Source organism: Bos mutus, chromosome 11 (assembly GCF_027580195.1).
Source record: "Bos mutus isolate GX-2022 chromosome 11, NWIPB_WYAK_1.1, whole genome shotgun sequence".
Classification (NCBI taxonomy): Eukaryota; Metazoa; Chordata; class Mammalia; order Artiodactyla; family Bovidae; genus Bos; species Bos mutus.
This window is the reverse complement of record NC_091627.1, coordinates 28,410,339-28,429,445: the sequence shown is the minus strand read 5'-3', so window position 1 is coordinate 28,429,445 and position 19,107 is coordinate 28,410,339. Positions and strand designations below refer to the sequence as shown.

Here is a 19,107-nt window from a genome sequence, read left to right as displayed (position 1 = left end):
ACAGAAAGCCTCCTTCCTGCCTTCCCTTAGCTGGCTGCTGACACAGATGCAGCATCTGCAGAGAACCCTCTCACCAGGAACCAGGGGGTCTCTGGCCCTTCCCACTTCTGAGCCTCAATTTCCCCATCTATAATGTTGGAGGGGACCGAAGGCTCTCTCGGAGATACCTGGCTCTGCACCCACCCATTCAGGGTTTGGGAGCTCAGAGCAGGTAGGGATGGTGCTGTGGGGAGATGTGGGTGTGAGGGGTGGCCAGGGGACAGGGACAGGCAGGGTGGCTCCATCAGGGCGCACCCGCCTTCACAGACTCTCTCTGCACTGAGGGTTCTCAGATATTTTTAGGAAGGTTGGCGCCTCCTGGGCTGTGATTCATTAATACAGCTGACAAGGATCAGCATTTTTTGAAACAGCAGTGGGAAGTTGAGAAGGTTCCCTAGTGTGGCTGTGAGGAGAAGGGGAGAGTCCTGGTGTTTCTAGCCAGAGCTGTGTGTGTTGCAGGGAGGTGATTAGAGAATGGAGGGGAGTGAGGTGTTGCAGGGAGTGGGCAGGGGTCCTGGGAGTTCTATTTTGAGTGAGGGACTTGGTGCCCACGGCAGGGCTATTTGACCACGACAAAACAGAACCTCTTCAAAGCTTTGTAAGTGTTCTAGAGAGATGCTCCTGTGTGTGTGTGTGATGGAGGAAGTCAGTGGGGACATTGTGACGTCATGCACCAGGCTTCAGGGCCTCTTTTGCTGATTTCAATACATATTTGCTGACCCCCTACTGTGGTCAGGCCCTGAGCTGTAAGGCCCATTTATTTACTGCTTTTTTGTCCATTGTGCATTTACTCTGTGCACGTGTATCAGATAAAGTTTTCAGTTAGCAATAATCACGCTTTGGATAAACCTCATTGGCTATGATACTGCCACTGTGCAAAGCTGTGTACTCATGGAGCCAGTACCTGCTCTGTACCGGCCCAGAGGCCTGGCTCTGATTCTGACTGCAGTATACTCTGCTCTGTGACCTTAAATGAGTCTCTTCCCCTCTCCGAGCCTCAGTTTCCTCCTCTGACAAATGGGTGTGGTGTAGTTTCTTTCCTGCCTGCCTCACTGTAAACACAATGGAGGTCAAGGCATTTGATTAACATCAGAACACACTATTCTTGTTATGCCCACAGCATCCAGGCCCCTCCCCACCTCACAGCCCTCTTGGAGGACCCCCGCAGCTGCTTCTGGCCTGCCCTTTCCCACAGGGCTCTTGGCTGGAGTGAGGAAGGAAGTGGGCTGCGCCAGCAGACCCCGCGCTGGACCAAGATGGGGAAGGCTGCTCCCCAGGCCTAGGGGCCACCCCAGGTTCTGCCATTTGCTGCCCACCAATGGGATTGTATTCATCAGGGTTCTCCAGAGAAACAGAACTGAGAAGATGTTATGTTAGCTCAGGACGTCATAGGAAAATACCACAGACTGGATGGGTTGAACAACAAAAATTTGTGTCTCACAGTTCTGGAGTCTGGCTGTCCAAGATCAGCATGCCAGTAGAGTCAAAGGCCTGTCACAGCCTTGTCCTCAAGGCCTAATTAACCCCAATTAACCTCCCCAAAGTCCTACCTCCTAATACCATCACACTAGGGGGTTTGGGCTTCAACATATGGATTTGGGGGGACACATTTGGTCTGTAATATATATATGAAGAGATTTATTGCGAGTAATTGTCTTACAAAATTACGGAGACTGGAAAATCCCAATCTGTAGTGTGGGTCTGCTGAAGGAAGGGGAACCTTTTCCAGGGTCCAAGAGGGGCCTCTTATCTAACACTTGGAAATGAATTGTCTGAGGAGACACACATGCTGACAAGGGAAGAGACTTTATTGTGAAGGGACGCCTGGGCAGGGAGCAGAAGGGTAAGGGAACCCAAGACTGCTCTGCCATGTGGCTCACAGCCTTGGGTTTTATGGTGATGGGATTCGTTTCTGGGTTGTCTGGCCAATCCTTCTGACTTTTGGTTCTTCCTGATAGCGCATGCATTGCTCAGTCAAAATAGATTCCATCGAGGAGGATTTGGGGAGGTGGTAGGATACCTGGTATCTCCTTTTGACCTTTCCTGAATTCTTCCGGTTGGAATAGTTGCATATTCCTTACCAGGACCTGCTGTCATAAAAGAACTCATGCAAACGGTTACCATGGAGCCTGGCCAGGCAGGATGGGCAGTTTCAGTCATTGTTTCCCTCTAACAGGTCAGCAGGCTGAAGATCCAGCAAAGCTAATGCCCAGATGACCTCCTGGCAGAATTCCGCCTTACTCAGGGGAGGCTGGGCTTTTTGTTCTATTCAGGCCTTCCAATGATTGCATGAGGCCCACCCACGTTACAGAGGGCTATTGGCTTTTCTCAAAAGCCTATTCAAATGTAAATCTCATCCTAAAACACCTTTCCAGTTGACATATAAAATTAACCACCATATAGCTGGGTGGGCCTAAACCCTGGGACCTTCTGGGGGCCCTGGAGCCACCTTTCCCTCTTAATCTTCCTGGACCATGCTTAGGGCTTACAAAACTGTCCCCAAGGGCTGATCTGGAAGTGTCAACTTACAAAAGATGCCAAACATGTGGGGTCTGGCCTTCAGGCTACCAGGTGGGAACAGGTACAGTGCTGCTTCAAGGGCAAGCTGGCAAGTCACCCCAGTGCCCACACCACTGTGAGTTCAGAGACTCGGAGTCTGACATTTCTCCCTCCCCAGAACAACCTCCAAGATGCCTTGGAACCTTTTAGGAACATTTTTGCAGTTTAAAAATAGGAAATATTGCACAGCTCAGGCGACAGAGAGGCCAGGAGTGGGTGCCCCTAGGCAGGGCAAGAAAGGCTGAGGGCTGATGAGGGGGCCTGGGTGGGGCCTAAAACTAGAGGGGCCCGGGGACAATGCCATTCCTTCTTTTCTTCCCCTACTAGACCACTGAGTCTCCTGAGTCCCAAGAGACCAGGAGAACAGGACCCTGGGCCCAGCTGGAGGAGCTTAAGACCTGATAGTGCGGTTTTGCTCTGGACTCTTGGAGCTGGGGGATTGACGGGGTGCGACTCTGGCCTGCCCAGAGGATTAGGTTGGATCCCAAAGGAAAAGGTTTCTGACCTGACCCTGAGGGGAACTGGGGTTTTTCCAGATGCCCAGGGTGCTCTGTAGAGGGAAGACCTGGCCTCTGCCTTTGGGCCCTGGTTCCCACATCGGCTGAGCAAGCAGGTTGGACTAGAGGAGCTCCAGGGCTCCAGCTGAGACTTAGGGAGCTAACAAGTCTGCTTCCAGTGCTCCTGGCTCCTTCCTTCACATGCGAGTGGATGCGAGTGAGAGCTGCCAAGCATCCAGCCCCATCCTGTGTCGTGCTTCCAGCTGGGTTTGTGCTGAAGCGGGGTCGTGGTTCAACGCCATGAATTTGAGCCTGTCTGTAGCCCATGCATGCCTCAGCTCTCTCACACTTGTCACAAGCCCTGGGGCTGCCCTTGGAACTCAGGCTGTAGTGCAGGCTCATCAGCCACCCACTCACCTGTGGCCTCTGAGTCCCCTGACTCCCTCTTCCTACCAAGCCCAGGGGGCCCATCCCTGGGGCTGCCTCGCTCCAGCTCCCTTGTTGGTCAGGGCAATGTTCTTCCGTGTTGGAAGTCAACCAAGTCTCTCACCTGGGCTCTGTTCCTCCCCACTAGCTACTGGCTCCCTGAAGGCAGGATCCAGGGTCCTCTATTTCCCCTACCCAGCCCAGGTAGTGCCAGCCCAGGGCCTGCTGCATCCCCTCACTCAGTGCTTCCGGACAGCTGGGCAGTTCTGAGTCTCTGGTCCCAGGCAATCACCTACCTCTCACCTGAGCTGGGACTGATGGATGCCCACTGACCTCAAGGAAGCTCAGTAAGGAGCAAACAAATGGGAAACTGAGGCACAAAGGCACCAGGTGGTCAGACAGGAGGGGCAGGGGGTACCAGCAGGTGCAGCTTCCTGGGAACCCCAAGCTGTCTTTTCTCCACTTGGTGGCCTCTTCCATTGTCTTGCCCCATTTCCCCTTGACCTTCACTGCCCAGAGTCCTCCACTGCCATTCCTTCTTCTACTTGTCTTCCTCACAAAGGGTCCCACACTTCAGAATGATCTCCTAATCTCCCCTCCACACACACCACCCAGCTCCCCCTCCCCCGCCTCCCCGCTGCCCACCCACCCCACACACCCCACCACTGACTCCTAGTGTCCAGAGGAAAGTAACCAGCTAAACTAAACCATGTGGATGCGGACACATCAACCGAGGTCCAAGCGGACCCTCAAAAGGTAGCCTCGCTCCAGGGGATGCTTGAGTCTGGAAGGGAGAGGAAGCTGCTCTGTGTGTTGCCAGCTAGCTGCTTGGTGGCCTCTGTCTTGCAGACCTGAGGGTAAGGCAGAAACAGAGCCAGGTCACCCCAAGGCTGCCCACAGAGGCCTGGGGCCCCACTTGCCCCTCTCCAGGCTTCTCCAGCCCACCTAGGTAGCTCTCTTTCCTCCCATTCTCATGGACCCTCCTTCCTTCCTATTACCATCTTGGCATCTGGCCCCCAGCAAAGTTCCACATTCTTGAGTCAAGTGATAGCCCATGACCACTCCCTCAGTCACAGAAACCTAGTCAGGCCTGCGAAAACATGCCCAGCACCCTCCTTGCCTCCCCTGCTCCTTCCCAGCCTTGCTCAGAGGGACCTGAAGCCTTCCGGAGGAGAACTTCCCATTCCAGATGTTAGACCAAGTACAGCCTTATCCCTCCCTTTCCATACCCTGAAATTCCCTTAGAAACATACAACCGTGGACATCCCCGGCCATATGGCCAAGAGTTCATCAGTGGCAAGAGACTGTACTGACTTTCTGGAAAATGGCAAGAAGATTATACTGAACTGAAAGATAAGCCAGAGCAAGGAAGTCACGATCTAAAAATGACTCAGAGGAGGTCAGCAGACACTCTCTATCAGAGGTCTGCCAGGCACCCACTCTCTTCTATGAGCTTTCCAGAAAGAGAAAACCAGTTGTGTAGGTTTTGAGGTCAGGAAAAAATGACCTAGTTTGAAGACATAGATCTTTGGTCTGAAAGGCAGAACTCCTTGGAATATACTTATGAAATTTGAGAAGACCAGTGATAAGATCTTATCTTCCAGAGAGGGAAAAACAGATCACTCACCAAGAAAGAGGATCAAATTAGCCCCAGAATTCATAGCAACAGCTCAGACAGTTAGAATGGGTTCAGAGGGAAAGTGATTTTGAGGCTTTCATCTTGTAACTACATAGACTATCAACTAAATAGCCTTTTAGAAAAGGTTGTTTGAGGGTGTGCTACAAGCAAAATGAAAAAGGAATCTACAAAAGAGGAAGGCGTGGGGTGGGAAAAAACAGTGGAACTAGCCCAGCGTGATGCCCTAAAAAGAAATCTCAGCCGGGGAACGCACCAGACCCAGAAAGCTGATGATCTGATATAGAAACTTCTGGTAAATGATGTGATTAAAAATCAGAAGTAGTGGAGGTTGGAAGGTTATGGAAAAGAAGACAAAGAGTTTGTTTCTTTTTTGAATGAGGGGAAAAAAGGCAGAACAAGAGGCAGTCAGAAAGAAGAAAAGCTGGTCAAGAAGTCTTGGTGCAAATACGTATGCGGCCAGCTGCAACGCAGTGGCTGACTGGTCTGAGACACTGACCCGTGTCAGGGAAGAGCATGCCTACATCCCTCTGATCCAGGCTTCGTGTCTTCTTCAAGCAGCCCCGGTCCTGTGACTAAGGAACACACTACCATCGTAAGGGGCTGGTGATGCAGGTGTCACTGAGTCCTTCTCATGTCACCCTGTAGAAATGACAACTCAGAGACCTGGCACCAAAATGCCGATACTCTGGCAACTGAGATTGCTGTTAGAAATAAACCGTCCTTCATGCCTAATCCAGGAATTTTGTGTTTTCTACCAGCATCCATGACACTGTGGCAGGGAAATCTCTTGCTGGCAAGTAGGAGAAAAATCTCAGACTATTCACAGTTCTTGACATATGTTTGAAAATACGTACGTTTCAGTGAACCTACCTTTGACCACATTTGTATGTATGCGCGAGGATTCGAGGGTTGTGATATCAGTGCGAATGGGTGTTTCAAGTTTGTACATACTGGAAAATCAGCGCTTAGCTGTTTGAGTCTGTAAGAGACAACTGTGAGCCTGTATTGGATACAGGACTGTCCCGGCTCTCCTCTTTGAAGGACGGGAAGGATTTGGGGAACTAAGGGACACGAGACACCAGTGCTTCACTCCCCAACTTACCCACCTACCACCTGGGCTTTATCGAGACCACTGCGGGGTTACTGGGTTTTCCCCTGGAACAACTGTATTGACCACAGGAAGAGGCCTACAGAGGACCATCAGGTGGAGCAAAGTAACTGAACTCTTAGAAGGGGCCCCTGCTGTGTGGGGTAAGACCTTCCCTGCCTCTGTCCCTCCCATTCCCCATTTAACACAATATTCCAAACCTTTACAATATTCCACAATATTCTAAACCTCTGTCAACACTTGGCCCATCCCGGGCCAACTGAGTCAGATCCTGGGGCATATGCCAGAGCACTGGGATTTTAAAACCTCTCTGAAATTTCTTCTCTAGTAGCTTCCCTTGAGAACCTCTCCTCCAAGGAGCCTGTGATCTCTTTCCAGCCAAGAGAATGGAATGGGTCTCCACGAGTTAACCACCATATCGTGATGTTGCAAGAGGAGCCTGGATCCATCCCCACCAAACAGCATTTCAACCATCCTCCTATTTTTCATTATTTTGCTCCCATCTCTGGATCCAGGTGGTTTGGTGGAGAGGGAGGCTGCGTAGAAAAGAAGTAACACTTGAGTATTTACTGCTCTGAGTATGGCATTGAGTGCTTTACCTGAAGTATCTTCTCTGCCTCCTCAAATAGTGCCCCATGATCAATGCTGTTACCCCTCTTTGAGAGGAGAAAGCTGAGGACCAGGAGAGCTTAGCAACTGGTCCAAGCTTATGCAGAGAGGTGGAGCCCAGCAAGGTTTAGAGGAAGAGGGGTGGGAGCAGGGACAAACAGGAAGCAAGATGAGAAGGTATTGCCTATGTACAGACGTAAACTGCAAAGGTACCAAGAAGCCTTTTCGGAGCCAGGTGAAGTACAGGGAATTGGCAGGAGGGGACTAATGAATGTCTGGAAAGGCAGGCTAACTGGAGTCCCCAGCCTGCAGTGGATGGAGGCAGGAGCCCTCCAGGCTGTAGTGAATGACAACTGCATGTTTCTGTTCCTCTGCATCATCTAGGGGTCAAACTGCCCCCGTCCCCATATCCACACCACCCCTGAAATCTGTAGGTGGTCCATCCAGACAGGTCAGCCCGGCAGCCCAGCCACTGGGGAAGTCTCGCAGGCACAACATGGCCTCATTACCTCCTCCTCCTTCTCAGAGCCCCTCATTAACATTCAGACGGCTCCTCACACCATTCATTGAAGGCCACAGAGGAGTTGAGATCTGATCTAGCCAGACTGAGCTGCATTAAAATCAATTAAAAATGAGAGATAAGCCTCCTCTTTCCGATTGAAAAATCCACAGCAGCAAGAGAAAGACACATACAGACCATCGATCATCCAAGTCTCTGCTTTCCTTGGCTTAAAAAAAAAAAAAAAAATCAGCTGCATTTGAGCTGGCTGAGCTGCGGAAGGTGTTCTTGGGATGAGCCCTGGCATGTGGGTTCCAGGCCCAATATCAGTTGCCAACAGGAGATGCCTACCATCCTGGGGCATTGCTTGCCTTGCCGACCTGACAGTCTGGCAGTCTGTTACCGAAAGGTATGTAGGGTCTGGGATTCACCTCTCAAAAGCCAATAAACAGGCCACGTTGTTGGAAAGGAGAAGTTTCTTTATTTCAGATGCCGGCAACTAGGGTGGGAAGGGAGGGAGTCAGCCTTTGGACAGATGTCCGCCCCGACCGCCCCTCACTCCCAGTTGCCAACATCTGAAATAAAGCAGACTTTCCTTTCCACCAACCTGGCCTGTTTATTGGCTTTTTGGGTGACGAATAGCCAGACCTCCCCCCCACCCCCCACAGATCTTTTGGTAACATGACCTCAGGTGGAGTGCACAGAGAGCAGCCAGGGGAGGGTCGGGAAGCTTGTCCTTAGAGCCATCTTCAGAGTGCCCATTTCATTCCTGGTCCAAAATTTAGCCCTCAGGGAGATCACTTATTCTAGGCTTATCTTGGCTGTCCGTGGAAAGCTGGGTAGAATTACAATTCTCTTTTGTTCTTATCGGAGAATTTTTACTGCCTGATAATGTGAAAGTGCATTTCCTGATTTTCCAAGGAAATTGGTGCGTGTGCGTGTGTGTGTGTGTGTGTGTGTGTGTGTGTGTGTGTGTGTGATGTGCTGGGCCCTGCACCTCACAGTCTAGTGCATTAACAGGTACTAAGTAAACATTTGACAAATGAATGAAAAAAATGAGGTCAAAATGCATCCAACATAGTCAATTAAACAAATAGCATTTGGTGCCAATTTTGGTATTTCTGATCGTAATCGTATCAATTTGATCTCTTTGTTCATTTATTTGTTTAACTGGTGGCCCAGCCTCTTGACACACTGAGAAAGTGTTCGTACAGGCAGAGCCTGCCCCAGTATACTGTCATGACCAGGATGGCAGGCTTCCAGGAGCAGCTAAGGTTTGACCTCAGTCTATACGATGAGTGGACTTGGTTAAGCAAGGCTCAACATGAGAGTATATAAGATCTGAATTGCCAGAAAAAGGAGTACGGACTTGCTCTGTGCGTGGGCAACCCTGCTTATCCTATGGATGCTGCCTCACACTCAGAAGACAATTTTACACTCTCCTCTGGGTCAGGGGTGACCCTAGAGAGCAGATTTAATGGATGATGAAAAAGAGTGTCTTGATCCAGAGCCACTGGGGCTTTATTGAATATTCCAACATGGGGGCAATGATTAGATTGGATTTAGAATACAATTCTTCCCAGCAATTTAGGGAAGGATATTGACTCCAGTGTATAATTGTTTCAAGTAATCGGAGCACTTTGTAATTCATTCAGTGAGGAGCTAAACATGTTCATGCTAAGTAGCTTCAGTGTGTCCGACTCTTTGCAACCCTATGGACTGTAGCCCACCAGGCTTCTCTGTCCATGGGATTCTCCAGGCAAGAATACTGGAGTGGGTTGCTATGCCCTCCTCCAGGGGGTCCTCCTGACCCAGAGATCAAACCGGCACCTCTTACATCTCCTGCATTGGCAGGAGGATTCTTTACCACTAATGCCACCTGGAAGCCTGCTTAACATGTAATGTGAGCTATTAAAATATAACTGCAAAGGTGGTTCAGTTCAGTTTAGTCACTCAGTCGTGTCCGACTCTTTGCGACCCCATGAACCGCAGCACACCAGGCCTCCCTGTCCATCACCAACTCCCAGAGTTCACCCAAACTCAGGTCCATTGAGTCTGTGATGCCATCCAACCATCTCATCCTCTGTCGTGCCCTTCTCTTCCTGCCTTCAATCTTTCCCAACATCAGGGTCTTTTCAAATGAGTCAGCTCTTCGTATCATGTGGCCAAAGTATTGGAGTTTCAGCTTCAAGATCAGTCCTTCCAATTAACACCCAGGACTGATTTCCTTTAGGATGGACTGGTTGGACCTCCTTGCAGTCCAAGGGACTCTCAAGAGTCTTCTCCAACACCACAGTTCAAAAGCATCAATTCTTCTGTGCTCAGCTTTCTTTATAGTCCAATTCTCACATCCATACATGACCACTGGAAAAACCATAGCCTTGACTAGACAGACCTTTGTTGACAAAGTAATGTCTCTGTTTTTTAATATGCTATCTAGGTTGGTCATAACTTTCCTTCCAAGGAGTAAGCATCTTTTAATTTCATGGCTGCAATCACCATCTGCAATGATTCTGGAGCCCCAAAAATAAAGTCACCCACTGTTTCCCCATCCATTTGCCATGAAATGATGGGACCAGATACCATGGTCTTAGTTTTCTGAATGTTGAGCTTTAAGATAACTTTTTCACTCTCCTCTTTGACTTTCATCAAGAGGCTCTTTAGTTCTTCTTTACTTTCTGCCATAAGGGTGGTGTCATCTGCATATCTGAGGTTATTGATATTTCTCCTGGCAATCTTGATTCCAGCTTGTGCTTCTTCCAGCCCAGCATGATGGACTCTGCATATAAGTTAAATAAACAGGGTGACAATATACAGCCTTGACGTATTCCTTTTCCTATTTGGAACCAGTCTGTTGTTCCATGTCCAGTTCTAACTGTTGCTTCCTGACCTGGATATAGTTTTCTCAAGAGGCAGGTCAGGTGGTCTGGTATTTCCATCTCTTTCAGAATTTTCCACAGTTGATTATGATCCACACAGTCAAAGGCTTTGGCATAGTCAATAAAGCAGAAATAGATGTTTTTCTGGAACTCTCTTGCTTTTTCCATGATCCAGCATATGTTGACAATTTGATCTCTAGTTCCTCTGCCTTTTCTAAACCCAGCTTGAACATCTGGAAGTTCACGGTTCACGTATTGCTGAAGCCTGGCTTGGAGAATTTTGAGCATTATTTTACTAGCATGTGAGATGAGTGCAATTGTGTGGTAGTTTGAGCATTCTTTGGTATTGCCTTTCTTTGGGATTGGAATGAAAACTGACCTTTTCCAGTCCTGGGGCCATTGCTGAGTCTTCCAAATTTGCTGGCATATTGAGTGCAGCACTTTCACAGCATCATCTTTCAGGATTTGAAATAGTTCAACTGGAATTCCATCATCTCCACTAGCTTTGTTCGTAGGGATGCTTTCTAAGGCCCACTTGACTTTACATTCCAGGATGTCTGGCTCTAGGTAATCACACCATCGTGATTATCTTGGTTGTGAAGATCTTTTTTGTACAGTTCTTCTGTGTATTCTTGCCATCTCTTCTTAATATTTTCTGCTTCTGTTAGGTCCCTACCATTTTTGTCCTTTATTGAGCCCATCTTTGCATGAAATGTTCCCTTGGTATCTCTGATTTTCTTAATCCTTGTGTGCCAAGGATGTCACTGACCCAACAAAGAAACCATACTCTGCCTCTTCTTGTAGGACAGGGGTTTTCCTGCTTCTAATGATGTAGGTGTGTGAAAAGCCAGCCTGTTGGGACAAGATTGTCTGCTAAAGGAGCTCAAGCTTTGATTATTCGCTGTTGTATTTTCAGAGAAAACTACCAATGAAAACTACAGATCTCAGGACAGTGCAGGATGTTTCAAAAGCTAGACCGGAGTCATCCCTGGTGGTCCTGTGGCAAAGACTCCGTGCTCCAATGCAGAGGGCCCAAGTTCGATCCCTGGTGAGGGAACTAGATCCCACATGCCACAACTAAGTGTTCACATGCTGCAACCAAGACCCAGCCCAGCCAAATAAATGATTATTTTTTTTAAGTAGCCAGAACAGTGGCACAAGGGAAGGGCCTGATTCACCGGCTCTGAGATTGGGGGCCCAGAGGGCTAGATTCTTAAGCCAACTCACTTTGTGACTTTGAAGGCCAGAGGACTTTGTTCACTTATTCATTCGAGAAATATTTAGTGAGTTCTTTCTTTCAAGGCCTTTGGAAGGGGTAGTCTTGAAAATAATTAGCAACTAGAATGGCATGGGCACCAAGCAACCAGAATGAGAAAATGGCAAATCAGAACGGATACTGCCTGTAAAGGACCAGCACATTCTGATTTGCATGGGTGAGATCTCAGCCCCGGAGCTAAGGATGTGGGGGTGGGGGCACAACATTCTAGTGGCCTGGGAAGGGGGGCTCAGTGGTGGTCCCCAGACAACGTAGTTCTAAGCTGAATCCTGCAGGACCAGAGGAAGAAACGGAGGAAGCAGGCATTTCAGGCACAAGTGGGATGCAGCTTGGACATCACATAGACAACATCCCATAAACAAGAGAGCCCCTAGGACTTCAGGAATCTTTCTGTATCCAAGTGAGGCTGCTAGGAAGTCTTGTTGCTGGGAGGGACCAGGCCACCAAGGACCTTGCATGATTTAATAAGATTTGGGATTTAATCTCTCAAGTTGGTTTAGAACAGCTAACAGACTTTTAATCAGAGGGGAACAGGACCAAATTGTCTTTCTAGTGTTTTTAGAAAGATCAAATGTCTACATTCTAATTAATAGGTGAGTGTAAGGGGCCAGAAGGAAGGTGACTAGAAACTGCCCTAGTGAAAGAAGACACGCGAGCATTTAGAAAAGAGTTGCTCTTAGGTGCACCTTTGGTGTCTGGGGGAACAGATTCCCTGGAGAAGGGGGCGGCAGAGGATGAGATGGTAGATAGCATCACTGATTCAATGGACATGAGTCTGAGAAAACTCCGAGAGATAGTGAAGGACAGGGAAGCTTGTCGTGCTGCAGTTCGTGGGGTCACAAAGAGTCCAACACAATTTAACGACTGAACAACAGCAACGTTTGCTTAGGCAGGACGTTTTCAGCCTGCAAACAACAAGAGACAGCCCAGGTGAATGGTTCAGGGTGCAATTTGTGCCCAAAGTACATGTTTCCAGGATTGCTGCTGTACCCCATAGCATCTTTTAATGACACAGCTGCTGATGAAATGCAAGCCTATAAAGGACACAAGGAATTGTAGTCAAGACTTCAGCCTGGGTTGCAGGCATCTGAAGGCTCGACTGGGGTTAGAAGATCCACTTCTGAGATGACCACTGGGCCTCTCCATGGGACTGCCTGAGTATCCTTCCAACATGGTAGCTGGCTTTCCTCAGAGGACAAGTGATCCAAGAGGGCAAGGCAGATGCTACTACGATTTCATCTCAGACACAATATTCTATTGATTACACAGGTCAATCCAAACAGTGTTGGAAGGGGCTGTGCATGAATACAGGAGGCATTAGTCACTGGGGCCCATCTTGAAGGCAGTCTGCTGCAGCTGGGAGCCCTATCTGCCCTTGCTCAGTGCCTGGCACATTGTAGATATTCAGATAATGGTTTTTTAATTCAGGAAAGAGGGTTTGACTAGGTTATCCAGTTCAAAGAGTAAGAGAGGATGGGTAAGTGAGCCTGCCCACCCCACCTTAGCATTTCCAGCAAATTTTCAGGGATAGTTAAATCTCAAACCTTGCCTTGCCCCAGTGGTCCCAAAGCATGGGAGGTCTGTGTCTTTCTCAGCAGGGTCAGAGAACATAGTCTGGCCGCAGCCCCACCCACAGGCAGCTGAGGCCTCAGATATGCCTTTCCTAAGGATGCTCCCTGGACAGCTGACCATTCCACAGACCATTTGGACCAGAGGAGCTGCAATTGAGAGAATCGCAAAGGGGTGGTTTCACCTTATCTGCTTGTTCCGGGTCAGCTGCCCTCCGACTAGTCTGTGGCAAGGGTAGGGTGAGCCACACAGAGAACTCTGTCAGGTGCCTATTTTTAGTGGCTCTGGCGGATGACAGAGCTCCATCACCAAGGAACAGGGAAGCAGCTGACACTCCAGCCTGCAATCTGGATTGCAGACGAGCCCTGAAATGCGGCTCGTCAATAATGCATGGGGCTATTAACACCAAGCTGGGGAAGGCTTGCTCTCTCCCAGCGATCAAAGCTGCCGCCTGGGAGCTGAGTTGGCGGTCAGATTTCATGGGTGCCTTAGAACCGCTGCCCCTCCATATGAGATTAGAATGGGCTGTTTCATGTCCAAGGATGAAAGCAGCAAGGATTTGGGAGAAAATCCGGCTTCCCAGAGAAATCAAAACACTTCCATTTCATTACAAATAGATGCATGACACAGCTAATAGCCCCTCTGAGCGGGAACGCCGCGGGACCAGCTGTCTACATCAGCGGCTTCTCTCAGATATTGTGTAAAACATGTGGGATGCAAGATCAGGGAAGCTGCTTCATTTCCTTATGTTCAATGCACCTCCCAGAGCATAGATCCCCTGTTTCAGATCCTCAGGAGATTCACCTCCATCCCGCAGCATTAGCAAGGGTTGAAGCAATCTCCTCGGAGGTGATTGGGTGGTGGAAGCAGGGACCACTGAGGAGGAGGTGGCTGCAGCCGGCAGCTGACATCATATTAATAGCTCCTCATTACTGGGCATGATCCTATGTCCAGCACTTTGCATACAGCACCTTTAATCCTTGCAGCAGCTGCCAGTGTATTATTAGCTCTCGCCACAGTGAAGAAACTGAGGATCAGAGAGTTTAAGCAATCTGCCCAAGGCCACCCAGTTAAGAAGTGCTGGAGCTCAGAGAGGAGCCCAGGCTTGAACCTTTGCCCTATTCTAGCTGCTCTCGCAGATTCCCTCCAAAAACAAAGCCAAAGCCCGTAGCAAAACAAAGCCTTGCTGGAGAAGTAGGCCTTTTCACGTGGAATGTGGTGCTTTTAGCCAACATCACTGGGGCAACACCCTGGCCTGAGTTATGTGGCTTTGCACAGCAATACCCCTGCCTTCATCCTAGCCATCTTTTAGTATCTTCTCCAGGGAGCTCTCCTTTCCAGCCCACAGAGCTGGCCTGAGTACAGGATAGCTGAGAAGCTGATTTCTTCTGGCTCTTGGCTCTGAGCCCTGGTGGTCTTTATCTTCTCTGGCTTGGCTTTCATCATCTGTGAGCTGCAGGTAATATCACCTCCATGGTGGCAAGGCAGCACAGGAGACACTTCATCAAGGTAGCTGAATAGGACTCTCTTGGCTTGTCCTGTAGGTGACAGCAGGTGCCCACTATGGTCTGTGTGCCCAACCATGCTTTCCTCTGCAGTAGCTTTCCCTGATCCATCTATATCCCCAACTATAGAAGTTTGGGTCAAATCTCCTTCTCCTTCAAGAAGAACTTCCCCATGTCAACATTCCCACCAGACTGCCACCCAGATGAGCTGGGCCCCCACTCACTGTCTCATCGTCTCTAGTTTTGTGTGATGAGCCTACATGGCACCAGCTTGGCCAGGAACTCCATCTCTTCCTCCTGTCTACCTTGCCTCCCACCCCAAACCCACCTGGGCATCAAGCACAAGGTAGACCCCAAGAGGGTTGATGGCAATTCTGCAGACCTGGCTTCAGAGTGCAGGCAGGCTCTGGGTACAACGACGATCAACGCTGTCAATCTCCCTGGCCCAGTGGACAAAAGGGCGCCTCCCACAGCCTGAGTCAGAGGAGGGCACCCTCGGCACACTTGGAAAATAGGCTGGGCTTCCCTGGCCTGGGCTGAAATGTGTCCCTGTCACTGACCCAGAGGCAAAGAGGACATCTGGGAGGCTCACCCACGTAATCCTCTTTGATGTGTGTGTGCTAAGTTGCTTCAGTCTGTCCAACCCTTTGTGACCCTATGGTCTATAGCCCACCAGGTTCCTCTGTCCGTGGGATTCCCCAGTCAAGAATACCAGAGTGGGTTGCCATTTCCTTCTCCAGGGGATCTTCCTGACCTGAGGATCAAACTGTGTCTCTTGTCTCCCATGTTGACGGGTGGATTCTTGACCACTAGCACACCCGGGAAGCCCGGTCCTCTTTGACATGCCTATCTAGTTATTTACTTGTCTCTCCCATCCAACTGGAGCCCCTCGAGGGGTGGACTGTGTCTGGTGCATGTCTGTGTGCCCAGGGCCAGAGCAGCATCTGCACCAAGGAAGCATTCAGAGTTCTGAGCGTTACCCACAGTTGGAGGGCTGGTGAGGGATCTGGGTTGAGGTCTGGAGAAGTGGGAGGGAACTTGGAAGCCCAGAAATGCTGGGGTGATGGGGGCAGAAGGGAACCTCAATGACTGTCTGTCTAAGCCACTTAGGAACAGGTGTTTGCAAATCACAGACCTTGTACAGAGCTCTGGCTGCTGTCAATCCACTTGCCAGACTCAATCTCATCCAACACTAGTCATCTTTCTGCCTTCTGTGCCACCAGCTCCATGCCCAGGGAGGCATGTTGGTGCACGTGCATCTCCTCCAGCACCTGCTACACTGTGGTACTCAGCTGGGTTGAAGTGAAGGCAGAGCCGGGAAAGTCCATATGCTCTTGACCCAGCTGCAGGGAGTCTCATTAAACACCCATGTGGCCTTTGATAGCGCTTCCTGCATCCAAACCTGCCTGGCATCTAATCCAAACTCTTCCTGCAGAAATGTAAATAGCTGCTGGTTTCAAAATGCGTCAGAGTCCTTCTGTCCTCAGCATGGCTGGCAGTGGCAGTGCTTTTCCACACTGGGCCGCAGTGCAGGCACCGTCCCTCCCATCTGGCCCTCATCACCCCTCCTCATCGGTCATCAAGGCCGTTTGGTGGCTTCCTCACCCTTCCTCCTGGAGTGCCCTCTCTCTGGCTGCCCCAAAGCTCTGCTCCTTGCCAGCTGATGCTCATTGCATTGGACCAAGACGTCACCATGTTCACAGACTGTGCCCATGACCCACAGTCCCCAGGGCAGGTGCAGTGCCCCAGGGTGCTGGACACAGGCCATTTCCACTCAGCTCAACAGTCCACCTCCAAGCTGCCCCACTTCTGTCTTTCAGACCTCTTTGCATACCCAGCTCAGAGGTTTTCTTTTTTTTTAATTATACTTTTTATTTATAGATAGTTGTAGATTCTCATGCAACTGTAAGAGATCCTGTGTACTCCTTACCCCAGTGATAACATCTTGCAAAACCATGGTGCAATACCACAACCAGGATACTGAGATACTGACACAATACAGATACAGAACGTTTCCCACATCACGAGGATCCCACATGCTGCCTTTCAAAGTCACACCCACTTACCTCCCACCCCACCTCCTCCTTAACCCCCCGGCCACGATTAACTAATCCAGTTCAGAGGTTTTCTAAGCAACTCTCTGCTCAGGCCCCAGGCTCTTCCACCCCAGTCCTGGCCCCTGTTGGGTTCCCCCACTCTCCCACGTCATTCTTCCACCCATCTCCAGTCTCTGGCTCACACCTGCAGACAGGGGTTGGTTTGGCGTGAGCTCTGGCCTGACACATCACAAACTCACTGGAGAAACTCAGCAAGCCTGGCCTCTCCCTGGGCCTCAGTTTCCTCCCCCAGAGAGGCGAGTCAGGGTAGATGTTCACTAGAAGTCCCATCACCACCCACAAGAGTGCCATTGTGAATTCCTCTATGCTGAGCTCCGGTTCACCAACCCCAGACCATAGCTAGGTCATCCCCAGGAGGGCGAGTGGTACCCCATCAGAATTCTCTTCCCACCCCTCCCAGCACCCACCCGCTGAGCTGTCCACCCGCAACCCAGTGAGTCGGGACAAAGACTCCAGTCTGTGGGGAAATAACTCAGTATGCTCTCACCTGTTCTCTGAAACCACCTGCAGATTGAAGGAAAGGTGTGGGCTCAGCTCCCAGAGGCAGCAGAGGCTTCTGTGTTGCCAAAGCAGCACCTCCCCACCAGACCCAGGCCCCGGGCCACTTTGAGGTCTGAAGAGCTCTGACTGAGCAGTTATCTCTGAGTAGAAAATGTGTAAGCAGGTGCCTGTTGACTGAACGTGTTATTCCTCCTGATGGACTTGCTGGCTGGGGTGGCCTCCAGGTGTGATGCAAGAAGGACTCTTTGGCAGGAACCCCAGGGCGAGGCCCTGAGGTGCTCTGTGTGAAGTGGGCACAGGCCTTGGCCTCCTTTCCTGCTGGAGAGCAGCCGGGACGCAGAGCTGGAACCGCAGAGCCTGGGCTGTTGGTTGTGCAGTCCTGGTCACCTGCCCTGGTGACAGGGCCACGGCTCTGACAGAGGACAACATTTATCTCTTCCTAAGGAGTGTTCATTTGATGTCTAATGATTCCCTTCAAACCAGAGACACAGGAGTGTCACCACCTGCCTGGAGCGCCCGCCAGGCCACCACTAGAGTCAGACCGGAGTAAGCCAGACAGGAGCAGCACCCACAGGGTTGGGCGGCTGTTTCACACGTGTTGTTTCAGTATCTTCACAGTCTTTCTTCTCTTCCAGTGAGGAAATATGTTCGGAGGAGAAGGCACCTCCACAAAGCCACGTGGTCCATCCTTAGCAATGGGATCCCAACTAGTCTGATCGACACAGTCCAGGTCTCACCTGCTTCACCTCAGCTGCCCCTTCTGTCAGGGACTTCACTCGACCTTGCTTCCCTTTCAACACTCAAGATTAAAAAAAAAAAAAAAATCTGGGACCTCCCTGGTAGTCCAGTGGCTAATACTCCTCGCTCCCAATTTAGGAGGCCTGGGTTTGATCCCTGGTCAGGGAACTAGATCCCACATGCCGCAACTCAGAGTTCTCATGCCACAACTAAGACCCGGTGCAGTCAAATAATTTAAAAAAAAAAAAGCTTTCAAATCTCAATCGAATGCCCCTTCCTCCAGGAAGCCCACTTGGTCTGCTTAGCTGTGCCAACTTTCTCTCTTCACCATGTAACCCTTTATCCCCTTCCTGGTCTCTTTTCACACTTATTGCTGAAGAGTTCATTTGTACGCTCAACTTTGCCATCTTGAGTTCCTGAGGGGACCCAGACTGCACCTGAGTCTCTCATCCCTAGGCTCCCCTGACCCCTCAAAACACTTCCTTTGAATAAACAAGGGTGGCTGTGATCTGGCTCACACTTCCCCAAAGCCAAAGACAAGGAACTAAGGGTCAGAAAGTTCAAACCATGATACCCATCACCTCCAGGGAGGCCCTAGCAGGGGAACTGCAGGATAAAATTGCTTGAAAAAGAAGGACAGCATATGACACATGTGTGCTTATCAACAAAGGACTCAAAAAGGCAGCTGAAGGCCAGGAGAATGCCCCAGTTCCACGCCAGCCACGGATCCTGAGAACCACCCCGGCTGGCTTCGCTGGACCTGCCCCAGATGCTCTCAGCTCAGGGCAGGGACCTCGGGGCTTGTCACTAGTACCTGTCTTGTCTTCTGCTAGCGTCCTTTTTCAGAGAGTGAGCTTGTCAACCGCTTTCTGGGATTTCTAAGAATAAATGTGGTGGGGGTGGTCACTGCTTTCTAGATCACTCAGTGTTTTACTGGAAACACACTGGTCTTTTCTGCAGAATTATAGCCAGCACCCGCAAGCTGAAATCACAGAACGTTCTGGGCTCATCCTCCTCTCTGGGGAAGTGGAACTCAGAGTTGGAGCTGTGCCCAGAGCAGTGAAATGTACCTGGGCATGGACCAGGGACTTGAGATTTGAGACCTGCCTTTCCAAAAAGAGGCTCATGAGAAGCAGTAGTGTCTGG

At 50.1% G+C, this 19,107-nt stretch overlaps 1 pseudogene; it reads right to left on the bottom strand.

Annotated features, from left to right (window-relative positions):
• Nucleotides 1–804: 804 nt before the first annotated feature.
• LOC138990075 (U4 spliceosomal RNA) lies at nucleotides 805–922 on the bottom strand (annotated as a pseudogene).
• Nucleotides 923–19,107: the final 18,185 nt, after the last annotated feature.